This window comes from Microcaecilia unicolor, chromosome 3 (genome assembly GCF_901765095.1).
Source record: "Microcaecilia unicolor chromosome 3, aMicUni1.1, whole genome shotgun sequence".
In the NCBI taxonomy this organism is placed as follows: domain Eukaryota; kingdom Metazoa; phylum Chordata; class Amphibia; order Gymnophiona; family Siphonopidae; genus Microcaecilia; species Microcaecilia unicolor.
This window is the reverse complement of record NC_044033.1, coordinates 30,597,834-30,610,482: the sequence shown is the minus strand read 5'-3', so window position 1 is coordinate 30,610,482 and position 12,649 is coordinate 30,597,834. Positions and strand designations below refer to the sequence as shown.

The window sequence follows — 12,649 nt, the reverse complement described above, 5'->3', positions numbered from 1 at the left end:
AGATATGTGTGTATCAGGGAGAAAGGAGGGAGGGCAGGAGGAGAGGATACTAAGGATTTTACCATAGCAGCACTCTGCAGCTCTCACCAACCACAGAGCAGGACAGAGTCTGCATTGGCTTTTTCTCTTATCCCATCTGCATACAGAATTAAACCCAGTCAGCTGAGTCTGTCCTTGCAGCCCTATATCCAGCACTCCATAATTATTGAGGAAACAGGAATTTTAAACACGCACGCACGCACACACACACACACACATATATATATATATTAATGATTCTTTTTAAATGTCAAATACTGCAACAAAACAAGCAAAAGTCCACCTAAAGGTCACAATGCAGAAAACACAAAATCCTGCCATGGTAAACCACAGCAAAGGAATTTACTGATGTGCTCCTGCCCCCCCCCCCCCCCCCACCACACACACTCCATCCCAGACCCAACACACACTGTATCCCACGTAACCACACAAAAGTACTTTATTGGGGGAAGAAAGCTAAGCAAACCTGATGTTGGTGAAGGGGGAAGCAAAATTATTAGAAGTGTTGCTCATATGTAAATAAAGAGAAAGCATTATTTATTTATTTATTGCATTTGTATCCCACATTTTCCCACCTATTTGCAGGCTCAATGTGGCTTACAATGAGACCACAACTCATGTATAGTACCCAGTGCAACACTGCAGACAGGGCCGGTCTTAGCAAGTGCGGGGCCCTATGCAGACCAATTTGGTGGGGCCCCATCCTAGCCCCGCCCCACCCTAGCTCCACCCCATTGATAAGATTATTCCATTTTTAGAAAATGTTTTTATTTATGAAATTTCAAATAAAGACAAATGAAGCTAAACTTGTACAAAAAAACTGATTGAAATAATAAGCACAATGCTATCATGAAACCTCCCTTCCCCAGAAATTATTCAGTTCAAGTCCACTACAATTAGTAGTTCCAATTCTCATAACAAAGGAGAATAAAGGAAAAATATTAAGAAAAGATCCAGTACTTTCAAATTCCCCTATTACTCTGTAACCCATCAAACCAGAGAGGCAAGTAGCCACATCAGTTACTAAAATAGTTTGAACTGATTGTACCTACTTTATATCAGATTTTGCTACTTCATGATTTCCATTCTCAGATTTTAGCTTAGTAATCTTTTCTTCCTGTGATTGCAGTCTAGCTTCCAAATGATTAATTCAAGGTGTCATATCATTAATTACTGGAAGCAGTGTTTTAGCTAAATCTGCTATTGCCATCCAAATTTTTATCAGGAGAAATATCTGCAGATTTATGTGAAAATAACCCAGATATGTTAGAAACAGCCTCTTCCAAGCCAGAAGATCTTACTTGCTCAGCTTCTCCAGCAACTAATGTTGTTGGGCCAAATTCCTCTCGGGCAGGCAGACATTTCCAACCCTTGCACCGTCGGCAAGCATCATTAGATGAGAGAGACACTTCTCCTGATCTCCTGCCTACATGGAATCTGATTTTGATTTGGCGTAAGTGCACAACTGTTGGCGTCAGCAACGATGGCTCACCTCACGTCCTCATCACCTCCGACCAGGCTCCAGATTTTCCCGCTCAGTGACTCCCGCCCTCGCGTCCGGAAACAGGAAATACATCAGAAGGCGGGACATTGAGCAGGAAGCTGGAGACTGGAGGTGAGCCGTCGCACTGCAACTGTCTGTCGTTGCTGTCGGGGGCGGGGCCGTCGCTGCCTGGGCTGGCTTGCTGGCATCTCTCAGTTAGTCGCCGGGGTCCGGGGACTCAGGAGCTGGCGGTGGGCTCAGCAGGCCCAAGCCGGGGGTGGGCGCCGCACCGGTGGTGGCAGGAGCGGAGCGGCTGAGCCGCGGGAATGGGGATCATCTCAGGCAACTAAGGCGAGCAGTGGCGGAGGTCGGAGCGGAGGCACGAGTGAGGCAGAGTTGAGGCGCACCATGTGGGGCCCCCTTAGGCGCGGGGCCCTATGCGGCCGCCTTGGTCGCCTCTGCCTAAGACCGGCCCTGACTGCAGATACACAATACTGTCCTTGGAGATCTATCAAACATATGACTCACACTACACAGCTCTCCCATGTCATTCTTCCATTTCATATCTGTCATTTTTGGTCTGTATCTTTCACCAAAACTACATAGAACAGAAAATCAATCAGCTAAGTTCCTTTCAGCCATGTATGCAGTTCGTGAAAGACCTTGAGTCAAAAGTATTCAAAATCAAGGCAAGCCATCCTTAACTTCTCCAACACTGAAGCAAGAAATTGCTGATGGGATATAACTATAAGGGGAGACTTCTGTGGGCTTTCAAGATCCAGAATTACTATACAATTCTTGATTCAAGAAACCTCTGTGCTATGGTATGTGCTACCAAAGAAATGCAGAAAGTTACAGGAATGGAAAGAATTTCAAGCGATCTTGCAAAACAGGAAGAGGAATAATTCTGAACTCTTCTTTTCTCTGTACTGCATATATACATGGTGTAATAAAACTATAAGACTGTTTAGATGAAGTTGCCCAAATGCACAAGTAAAAGTTACAGATTCTATTTACAGCATTTCTTTACAAAGCTGTACAAATTAGTCATTTAGATACAAGTTCCTGCTTGTAAAGGGAGGAGAAAACTGAGGAGGAGGAAACCAATATTCCCGTTCAGTCCCTTTATTGATACGGCAGCACGGGGGCTCGACCCTTCTTTGGAGAGGAACCAGTCAAATTTACCACGCCCCCTGTGACGTGACGTTACCGTCCTCCTCTGGAGAAGAACCAGTCAAATTTTGGTCAGTACGGGGACTCCCACTGGTCACGCCCCCTGTGACGTTGCGATACCGTCCTCTGGAGAGGAACCAGTCAAATGTACCACGCCCCCCTGTGACGTAACGTTACCGTCCTCCTCTGGAGAAGAACCAGTCAAATTCTGGTCAGTACGGGGACTCCCACTGGTCACGCCCCCTGTGACGTCACGATACCGCCCTCTGTCTGGAACCAGTCAAATTTACACCAGTACGGGGGGGAGGGGGGGGTCTCGCCCCTTTTAACTTGGACGACATTCAGCGCAAATAGGAGGGTCAGGGAGAATAATCAGTAATCTGCAGCGTTCAATACCATAAACAGAGAAAACAAAAAAAAATTCGGAGGATACATGTAAAATGCCTAAAAAAAAAATGACGTTTTAAAAGTTTTTTGATGGAATCCGGGAAGGTCCCGAGGATCCCGCTGTATCCGTTTTTTTTTAACCTCTTGCCCTCCTCTTAGTCTTCACATACATTTAAATTTGGGAGCTTGCCCCTGCCTCTCCCCCCCCTCCCCCTTTGGTCTCTTCTGTTCCCCTCACCCTCGGTCTATGTTTAAAAAAAAAAAACTTGTCTTCAATTTTAGAGGTCGCTGGCGTGTGATTTTTACACGCCCCCACCCTACCCACCACTCAAGGTAAGTTTAATAGACCTCCTCCTCCTTGCCAGTTGCCATCACTGGGCAGCTGCTTCCATCCCTCTGACGTGACTTCCTATTTCCGGCGTTTCGAGCCACGTGACAGGAAACGCTCCGGTCGCGAGCAGCGTGTGTGAATCACAACAGCTGTCGTCAATCTCCGGAATTAAAGAGGAGGTTTAAGGTAGATGGGAGGAGGAGGTGGTAGGGGTTGAGAGAGGGGAGAGATGGCGGGAAATGGGGGTGGCAGTGGCGCTTTATTTAACACTAGCAATGACAGTACCCGAGCCAACCGGCATAAAAGAACAATGTCAACAGTGTAACTGAAAAATCTTTAGTTATGGCCAAACAACCCTTTTGTCACTTTTCATAGAAGGACATCTTGCAGTGTCCTGATTCTCTCTGCCTTAATACAGCAACACACCAAGTCGGTGGTTCCCAAATCTGGTCCTGGAGGCACCCCAGCCACTCAGGTTTCTGGGAATGTGCGCAATGAATAGTCATGAAAAATATTTGTATGCACGACCTCCATTGCATGCAAAATCTCTGCCATGAATATTCATTGTGGATATCCCAATACCTGACTGGCTGGGGTGCCTCCTCCAGTATCAGGTTTGGCAACCACTGCACCGAGTGAAAATGAAAAACAAACGAAAGAGCAGTGACATAATCTAGAAGGTCTAGTTTGCCTTTTAAAAAGGAGTGTATGCTTTTATTTGGCTAAGAAGATGCTAAGAAAACATTCTTACCTAAGGTGGTCGGTGTATCCTTGTCAAGAGCGCACATGCAATTGGCAAATGTTCAAGAAATAAGAGAATCCCAGACAATGTGGATGGATATATAAGGGATTGAATACTCATGGTTTTAAGTATGTAGAGGCAGCCTTCTTAGCCCTCTGGAGGGAGTCCTAGCATCATTCAAGTGACACCTGTTGTCTGGCTCCTTTCTGAATATATCTTACAGATATATTCAGAAAGGAGAAAACAGTGGTGGTTTCAGAGATAGGCTTATGGCACTGTAGGCATTTATGTGGTCAGCTTATCCAGATACTAAACATTACTGTTCTTCATATAAATTTAGGCCCAAACCCCTCAAACAGATAAATTTCAGCTATATATTGATTTGCCCGCATAAGTGCTTTTGAGTGTGTATCCATTGTTTTTGTTACATGTGTATGAGTTATACAATTTAAATGTTTTAATGTGTTTGTACTGTTATAAATTGCCTTAGGTGGCTTTTTGATGGGTCAGAAAGACGGTATGTGAAATCTCAGATTAGATTTGCAGCTACTAAAAACTGAACTAAAGCTCAGGATTCACGAGGGAGCAGGAGAGGACCATGTTAAAGCAAAAAAAAAAAAAAAAGTCTCTTGAATAGTTCAGTGACATTTCTATCATGGTCTTACTTACCTTAGCGCTTGGAGTAGCAAATCCTAACTTCTGGAATTTCATTGGATTTCCTTACAAGACTGAATCCTTTTGAACCAAACCTTGAGATTATAGAAGTAAGTGGTGTTTTGTTTTGTGTAAATAATTGTGTGTCTGTTATATGTAAAATGGTCAGTCAAACCATATTTAGTTGTACTACTCTTTGTTGAAATAAAACTGCAGAAATCATTTATATGGAGTATTTAGAAGAAGGCAAGGTGAAATCCTTTTCTGATTTCAAATATGGAGGTCAGTGCAAGTTTCAGGACTGAAACATTTACGTAGGACCTATTTGTCAGATTAATTTATCCCTTTTTTCCTTTTAAATCCTGCCTATTTTAATTCCCTCCATCTTCCGTCCCCTCCCCCCCCCCCCCCCCCCCCCCATTCTCCATTGCATGCTCAGGCACCTCTTGGAGAGCCTCTGCTGTCTCAAGAATTTGGAGTGTTGCTTTCTTTCTGGCAGTGTCCACCAAAATAGTGGTGGCTGTCCTCACTCTCCACTCTGCTGTAAAATCTTGGAGGTTTGGAGTTGACTCTGAAGTTATTTGGTGCTATGAACTTGCCTAAGATGGATATAAATATGTAAACCAGAAAAACTGGGAGATCATGAATGTTGCCTCACATTCTACATTTTTGTAGTTTGTAGTTAAATTCTATTTTTTGTCTGCTTAGGTTCTCTTATACTTATTCAAGTAGTAGTGTAGTAGCAATGTTAGTCCACTTGATTATGCAGAAATAAGGTCAGTCTATGATTCACTTGTGTATCCTGGCAGTGTTATCTTATGCTCTCACTTACTCATTCTATTTTTAGCTGAGGAGTGGAATCTAGACTTTCATAGGTAATCAATAGAATTAGAATAAAATAAAACTAACTTAATACATTTTTTTGATTAGCTTTCGAAAGTAGCCCTTCTTCATCAGATCAGAAATAAGCAAATGTTGATAGATGACAGTATATATAAGTGAACCCTCTAAATTAAATCAGGAACTTTTCAAACTCGTATAACAATACTAAAATCCAAAAATGTTTGAAAATATCATATGTGTGAGTCTCACCTTGTGCAAGGAACCTGGAAACCAAATTCCTATCTTCTCTTAATTACCAAGGAACCTCAAATCTCCTACTGGGAGAATTACTGCAAATATCAATCTGCAAATATAAATCTCCACCCCACTCTTATAAGGAGTCAATTACTATCACAGGTCCTAGTGGGAGAAGAACAGGAGAAAAACAGACCAGACGTAAAAAACTCACGTTTACGTGAGAAAAACGAATATATAAGTATATGTAAGTGAAACATCAAAGCAGTTCAGTGACAGTCTAACAGAGTGAGGGTGGTGTGGGTTAAGTGAGAGGGAGGGACAGGGAGATATGCAGGGTGATAAGAGGGTGACAAGACAGACTTTCATAAAAATGCTTTTAGTCATATAAAAACTATCATTTGTGAGCAGCATTGCCGAAGGGTTAGAAGGTAAAGTTTGCCTTTTTGCGGATGATACCAAGATTTGTAATAGAGTGGACACCCCGGAGGGAGTGAAAAACATGAAAAAGGATCTGCAGAAGTTAGAAGAATGGTCTAATGTTTGGCAATTAAAATTCATGCAAAGAAATGCAAAGTGATTCACTTAGGGAGTAGAAATCCACGGGAGACGTATGTGTTAGGCGGTGAGACTCTGATATGTACAGGCAGGGAGAGGGATCTTGGGGTCATAGTATCTGAGGATCTGAAGGCGACGAAACAGTGTAACAGGGCGGTGGCCGTAGCCAGAAGGATGCTAGGCTGTATAGATAGAGGTGTGACCAGCAGAAGAAAGGAGGTGTTGATGCCCCTGTACAAGTCGTTGGTGAGGCCCCACTTGGAGTATTGTGTTCAGTTTTGGAGGTCGTATCTTGCTAAGGATGTAAAAAGAATTGAGGCGGTGCAAAGAAAAGCTACAAAACTTGTATGGGATTTGTGTTACAAGACATATAAGGAGAGACTTGCTGACCTGAACTTGTATACCTTGGAAGAAAGAAGAAACAGGGGTGATATGATACAGACGTTCAAATATTTGAAAGGTATTAATCCGCAAACAAACCTTTTTTGGAGCTGGGAAGGCGGTAGAACTAGAGGACATGAAATGAGGGGGCAGGGGGAGAAGGGGGGGGGGCAGACTCAAGAAAAATGTCAGAAAGTATTTTTTCACAGAGAGAGTGGTGGATACTTGGAAAGCCCTGCCGCAGGAGGTGGTGGAAATGAAAATGGTAACGGAATTCAAAAACGTGTGGGATAAACATGAAGGAATAGATCCTCAGAAGCTTAGCAGAAAATGGGTGACAGCACTGGTGGTTGGGAGGCGGGGTAAGTACTGGGCAGACTTCTACAGTCTATGCCCCGAAAGCAGCAAGGATATATCAAGGTCAGGTATACATATAAAGTATCACATATGAGTTTATCTTGTTGGGCAGACTGGATGGACCGTACAGGTCTTTATCTTTCGTCATCTACTATGTTACTACGTATTTTTTTTATTAACCTGAATTTCTGTTCCTGTACTGGTGGTAACTAGAAAGTGGAATGGTAGGAAGAGGCATGTAGGTTAGCCAGCATAGGTCTTCCACTTTCCCTCCTATATCCATGCAGTGATTGCAAGTCCTAAGGCTATAGCAGCCTGGAACCCTATTACTGGCTGATTTTTTTTTAGTCTACAACCAAGACTGATTTTAGATGGCCTAAATCTGCATCTATTTCTGTGTTTAACAATTGTTAATATTGATGGGACAGACCTGGGAGCCCCTCAACAAGGAAACAGGGCATCACCCAGAGGGGGGCTCGAGGATCCTTCAAACTGGAAATAAGGATAGCCCCCAAACCATCTTTGAGAGTGATGCACTGAGATTAGAGGAGAAGAATTCCCAGTTGTTAGATGAAAGTAACAAAAGTGTAAGCAGAAGTATTTGGCCAAATTATTAAGTTAAATAAACCACCTTCAAAATTTCTATAATGCTATATTGGCTTTGTACTAGCAAGAAGATAAAAGTGAGAGATCAATAGGCACTGAAGGGATCAGAAAGAAAACCCAGCCACACGCAGCACCACATACAGTAAGAACAAATGTTTTACCTGACACTAAACGGTAATCAGTATGGCTGAGCAACTCAAAACAGTCCAGTTCAAAGTCTTCAGATTCCCATTCACCAACACTGGTAAATAATTTCAAATATTTGAAAGGTATGAATCCGCAAATGAACCTTTTCCCGAGATGGGAAGGTGGTAGAACGAGAGGACATGAAATGAGATTGAAGGGGGGCAGACTCAAGAAAAATGTTAGGAAATATTTTTTCACGGAGAGAGTAGTGGATGCTTGGAATGCTCTCCCGCGGGAGGTTGTGGAAATGAAAACGGTAACGGAATTCAAATATGCGTGGGATAAGCATACAGGAATCCTGTGCAGAAGGAATGGATGCTCCCATGAGCTTAGACAAGATCGGGAGGTGGGGCTGGTGGTTGGGAGGTGGGGATAGTGCTGGGCAGACTTATATGGTCTGTGCCCTGAAGAACACAGGTACAAATCAAGGTAAGGTATACACAAAAAGTAGCACATATGAGTTACCTTGTTGGGCAGACTGGATGGACCGTGCAGGTCTTTTTCTGCCGTCATGTACTATGTTATATATGTTACTATGTAAATGACCAGTTCTCATAGCATTATAAGAAAGTGTTCGTTGTATCAGCACTGAGAGGGATTCAGAAATCAAGATTGTCTGAACTGCAAGCTTTGTTTTATCTCTTATAATATTGTGATTTCCATAGAACCCAGGATAATATATACATGACTTGTTTGTGCATATACCTAATACTGGCGACGGCCAAAAAAGCAAACAGAATGCTAGGAATTATTAGGAAGAGGATGGTAAATAAAACCAAGAATACTGTAATGCCTCTGCATCGCTCCATGGTGTGACTACATTCAGTTCTGGTCGCCATATCTCAAAAAAGATATAACGGAATTGGAAAAGAGTCAAAGAAGAGCGACCAAAATGGTAAAGGGGATGGCACCCCTCTCATATGAAGAAAGGCTAAAGAGGTTAGGGCTGTTCAGCTTGGAAAAGAGGTGGCTGAGAGGAGATATGATTGAGGTCTACGCGTCCTTACACCACTCAGGATTTTGTAGAAGTGAAACGATTTTTACTCTTTCAAAAAGTACAAAGAGCAGGGGATACTCAAGGAAGTTACATGGAAATACTTTTTAAACAAATAGGAGGAAATTTTTTTTTTTCACTCGGCGAATAGTTAAGCTTTGGAACTCGTTGCCGGAGGATGTGGTAACAGCAGTTAGTGTATCTGGGTTCAAAAAAAGTTTGGACAAGTTCCTGGAGAAAAAGTCCATAGTCTGCTATTGAGACAGACATGAGGATGCCAGTGCTTGCCCTGGGGTTTGCAGCATGGAACGTTTCTACTGTTTGGGTTTCTGCCAGGTACTTGTGACCTAGATTGGCCACTGTTGGAAAAAGGATACTGGGCTAGATGGACCGTTGGTCTGACACAGTATGACTGTTCTTATATTTTTAACATAACATTGGCTTATGAGGTGAGGAGTGGCCTAATGGTTAGGGTGGTGGACATTGGTCCTGAGGAACTGAGTTCAATTCCCGGCACAGGCAGCTCCTTGTGACTCTGGGCAAGTCACTTAACCCTCCATTGCCCCATGTAAGCTGCATTGAGCCTGCCATGAGTGGGAAAGTGCAGGGTACAAATGTAACAAAAATAAAATAGATACTATTGGAGATTCTACATGGAATGTTGCTATTCCACTAGCAACATTCCATGTAGAAGGCTGCGCAGGCTTCTGTTTCTGTGAGTCGGACGTCAGACTCACAGAAGCAGAAGCCTGCGCGACCACATTGGTGATCTGCAAGGGCCGACTTCTACATGGAATGTTGGAATAGCAACATTCCATGTAGAATCTCCAATAGTAGCAACAGTGGAGGAGTGGCCTAGTGGTTAGGGTGGTGGACTTTGGTCCTGGGGAACTGAGGAACTGAGTTCGATTCCCACTTCAGGCACAGGCAGCTCCTTGTGACTCTGGGCAAGTCACTTAACCCATCCATTGCCCCATGTAAGCCGCATTGAGCCTGCCATGAGTGGGAAAGCGCGGGGTACAAATGTAATAAAAAAAAAAAAAATCTTGATAACTGCCTGTCACCAATGAGTGATGTCCTCTACCACCATTCAGGCCAGACATGCATAGTTTGCAAAAGTCGGTCAAGGAGTAGCTTGAGGAGGTCAATACCTGACCTCTCACATCTTTTCACACTTTTGAGGAAAACAAATTCTGTCCAAAACCAGTTTGTACCTGTATGATAGGGCTATATTATGTGCCAGGTATTTTTTATATAAGGCACATCCTTATTATTTAAATAACTTATTCGTCACCTTCTCATTTCATTTCTGCATAGACCCCCTCCTTTACGCTTGCATTGGCCATCAGTGAATACTTGCTAGTACACTACCCCACGTTCCTTTTTATTTTACCCAAACTGACTGTACAATTTATGATAGCGGAAAATATGGGCCTATGATTTCCTTCAATATGCATTACTTTTAGATTTTCCCTGAATCTCAGTGTGTTAGAGTAAGGCTGGGGTGTGTTTGGTGTGGTGAAAACTGAAGTTTTCTTTAGTTGTTTGGAGACTGGGGTAGCTTGTAAAAAATGGTGAAGTTTTACTTTGGAGACCGGGTAAGATTGTTGCCTCCAGAAAGTGTTTCTGTGGAAGACAATATGCTGGCTATAGGCAAAGTTATTGGTCGTAAGAATATAAAATGTCCTCCTTGAATGAACAAAGCTTGTTGCTTTTGTAACTAGGCAAGCGTTAGCAAATCAGATCCTTTCTGAGGATGATGGTAGAGATGATACTTTTGTTTCTGTTATGTCTCTGTCAATTCCTTAAAGGTACAGTTATTAAATGTGTCATGAGCAATTTGCAAGAGACATGGGGGGGGGTCCTTTTACCAAGCGGTGCTAAAAAGTGGCCGGTGCTACTGTTAGTGTGTGGGTTTTCCGCGCACTGTGGGCACTTTGGTTGTGTTGCTGTACTTGTTTGTATTGGCCACGTGCTAATTTCCCCATTAGCGCATGGCTATTACTGCTGGAGCCCTTACCGCTACCTGTTTAGGAGGCGGTAAGGGGTCCCGCGCTATCGCGGTAATGTGCCTGCGTTACCTGATTGGTGCAGGCACGCCTCCCGTGTTGGGAAATAAAAAAAAAATGTTTTCCAGTGTGGGATTAGCGCTTGCTGAGCAGGAAACTATCGCAGGATGCTTCTACATGCCCCGCAGTACTGCGCTTTAGCAGGTATGGGAAGCTAACATGCCCTAATAAAATGATTCCTGTGGTCTTCAAAGCAGAAGAGGTGAAACATGTAATCATACAATGTATTTTAGAAGGTGAACTTTATAAGTTTATATAGTGTTAAGATTTTGAATGTGTTTTTGAAATATAGAATTCAGAATGTGGATATTGTATTTTCTGTCACAAAAAATGAAGTGTTTTCATTGTGGAAGTGTGTTGAGGTGAATCCTTGATCAGCAGTACATCAAAAATGAAACTTGAATCTGAACTCATTTAAGGGCTCATTTTGAAAGCACTTAGACACACAAAGAGGCTCATTTTCAAAGCACTTAGCCTCCCAAAGTTCCATAGAAACCTATGGAACTTAGCCTCCCAAAGTGCTTTGAAAATATGCCTCAAAGTACCATTAGTTATTATGGTAGTTTGTATGTCTAAGCGCTTTGAAAATGAGCCTCTTAGTGGAGCAGTGTCTAGAGCAAAGGTGGATGCTGAGAATGATAGGTGTTTCAGATGGCAGATCAGTGTGAACCTGAGGGTCACAGGCTTGAGTCACAGAATGAGTTTGGAGAAGATTCTGAAACAGTTGATGTTACTCCTGGGGCAATTCTGCACAACTGAACAGATCAAAATTTAGACAGAATTCTGCACAGGCAATGGCTTGGTAGCTCAGCCTCCCTCCCTGCCAGAACCAAAAGGATGAGGTGTACATCTGGCCATTGGGCCACATCCTTCTCTGCCATCTTGATCTTGACTGGCCTTTAAACTGTGTGGCTATATGAAAGCCCAACTGTTCTTTTAACAGTTGGGCCCTGGACAGCAAAGAAGCAAAACTAAACTACACCAGAAGCAATCATTATGGACCTGTCCTAATTTGTTTATTTTAATTACATCCTAATTACTGATCATTATATACTGCCCTTGACCTCACTCATGCTATGTTTTATCTATTCATCCAATGTTAATCTTATATGTCATCCATATACATCCATTGTAATAATATTCTGATATTCGGTTAACATGATTACTACGACATTTTATGCACCTTATCTGTAACAACATTCTGCAATTTTACCATTAAGGGGATTGATGTTGTAATATAATGTAAAAGTTCCAACACCAGATGCACTGCTGATTTACTAGATAATCTAATTACACCTCTAGCGGAAGGCAGTGGACAGCATCGGGGGGGGGGGGGGGGGGGGGGGGCTTCAGGGGAGTAAAATTTAAAAAACAGTTTTATATGGGTCCCGGCTGATAGCTAAGGGACCCCAGCACTGAATATTACTGACACCTGCATAACCACCAGCTCTTCCCTATACCGCCACTGACCTGCCCACTTTTTCTGGGGCTGGTCAGAGACGATAGCAGCACTGCCCGCTTTAGGTTCAATTCTCACTGCAGCTCCTTGTGACTCTGGGCAAATCACTTAATCCTCCATTGCCCCAGGTACAAAATAAGTACCTGTATATAA

At 42.9% G+C, this 12,649-nt stretch overlaps 1 protein-coding gene across 3 annotated transcripts in view; it reads left to right on the top strand.

The window, feature by feature from the left end:
* The first annotated feature begins 3,498 nt into the window (after positions 1-3,498).
* Positions 3,499-12,649, top strand: part of SRBD1 (S1 RNA binding domain 1) — a 283,827-nt gene continuing 274,676 nt past the window's right edge. For 2 of the 3 annotated variants that reach the window (XM_030195808.1, XM_030195806.1), the window contains exons 1-2: positions 3,499-3,599; positions 4,830-4,919. The gene's annotated coding sequence lies outside the window, so the exon portion shown is untranslated. The remainder of the gene's footprint in view (positions 3,600-4,829; positions 4,920-12,649) is intronic. The other variant, XM_030195807.1, reaches the window with a different exon arrangement.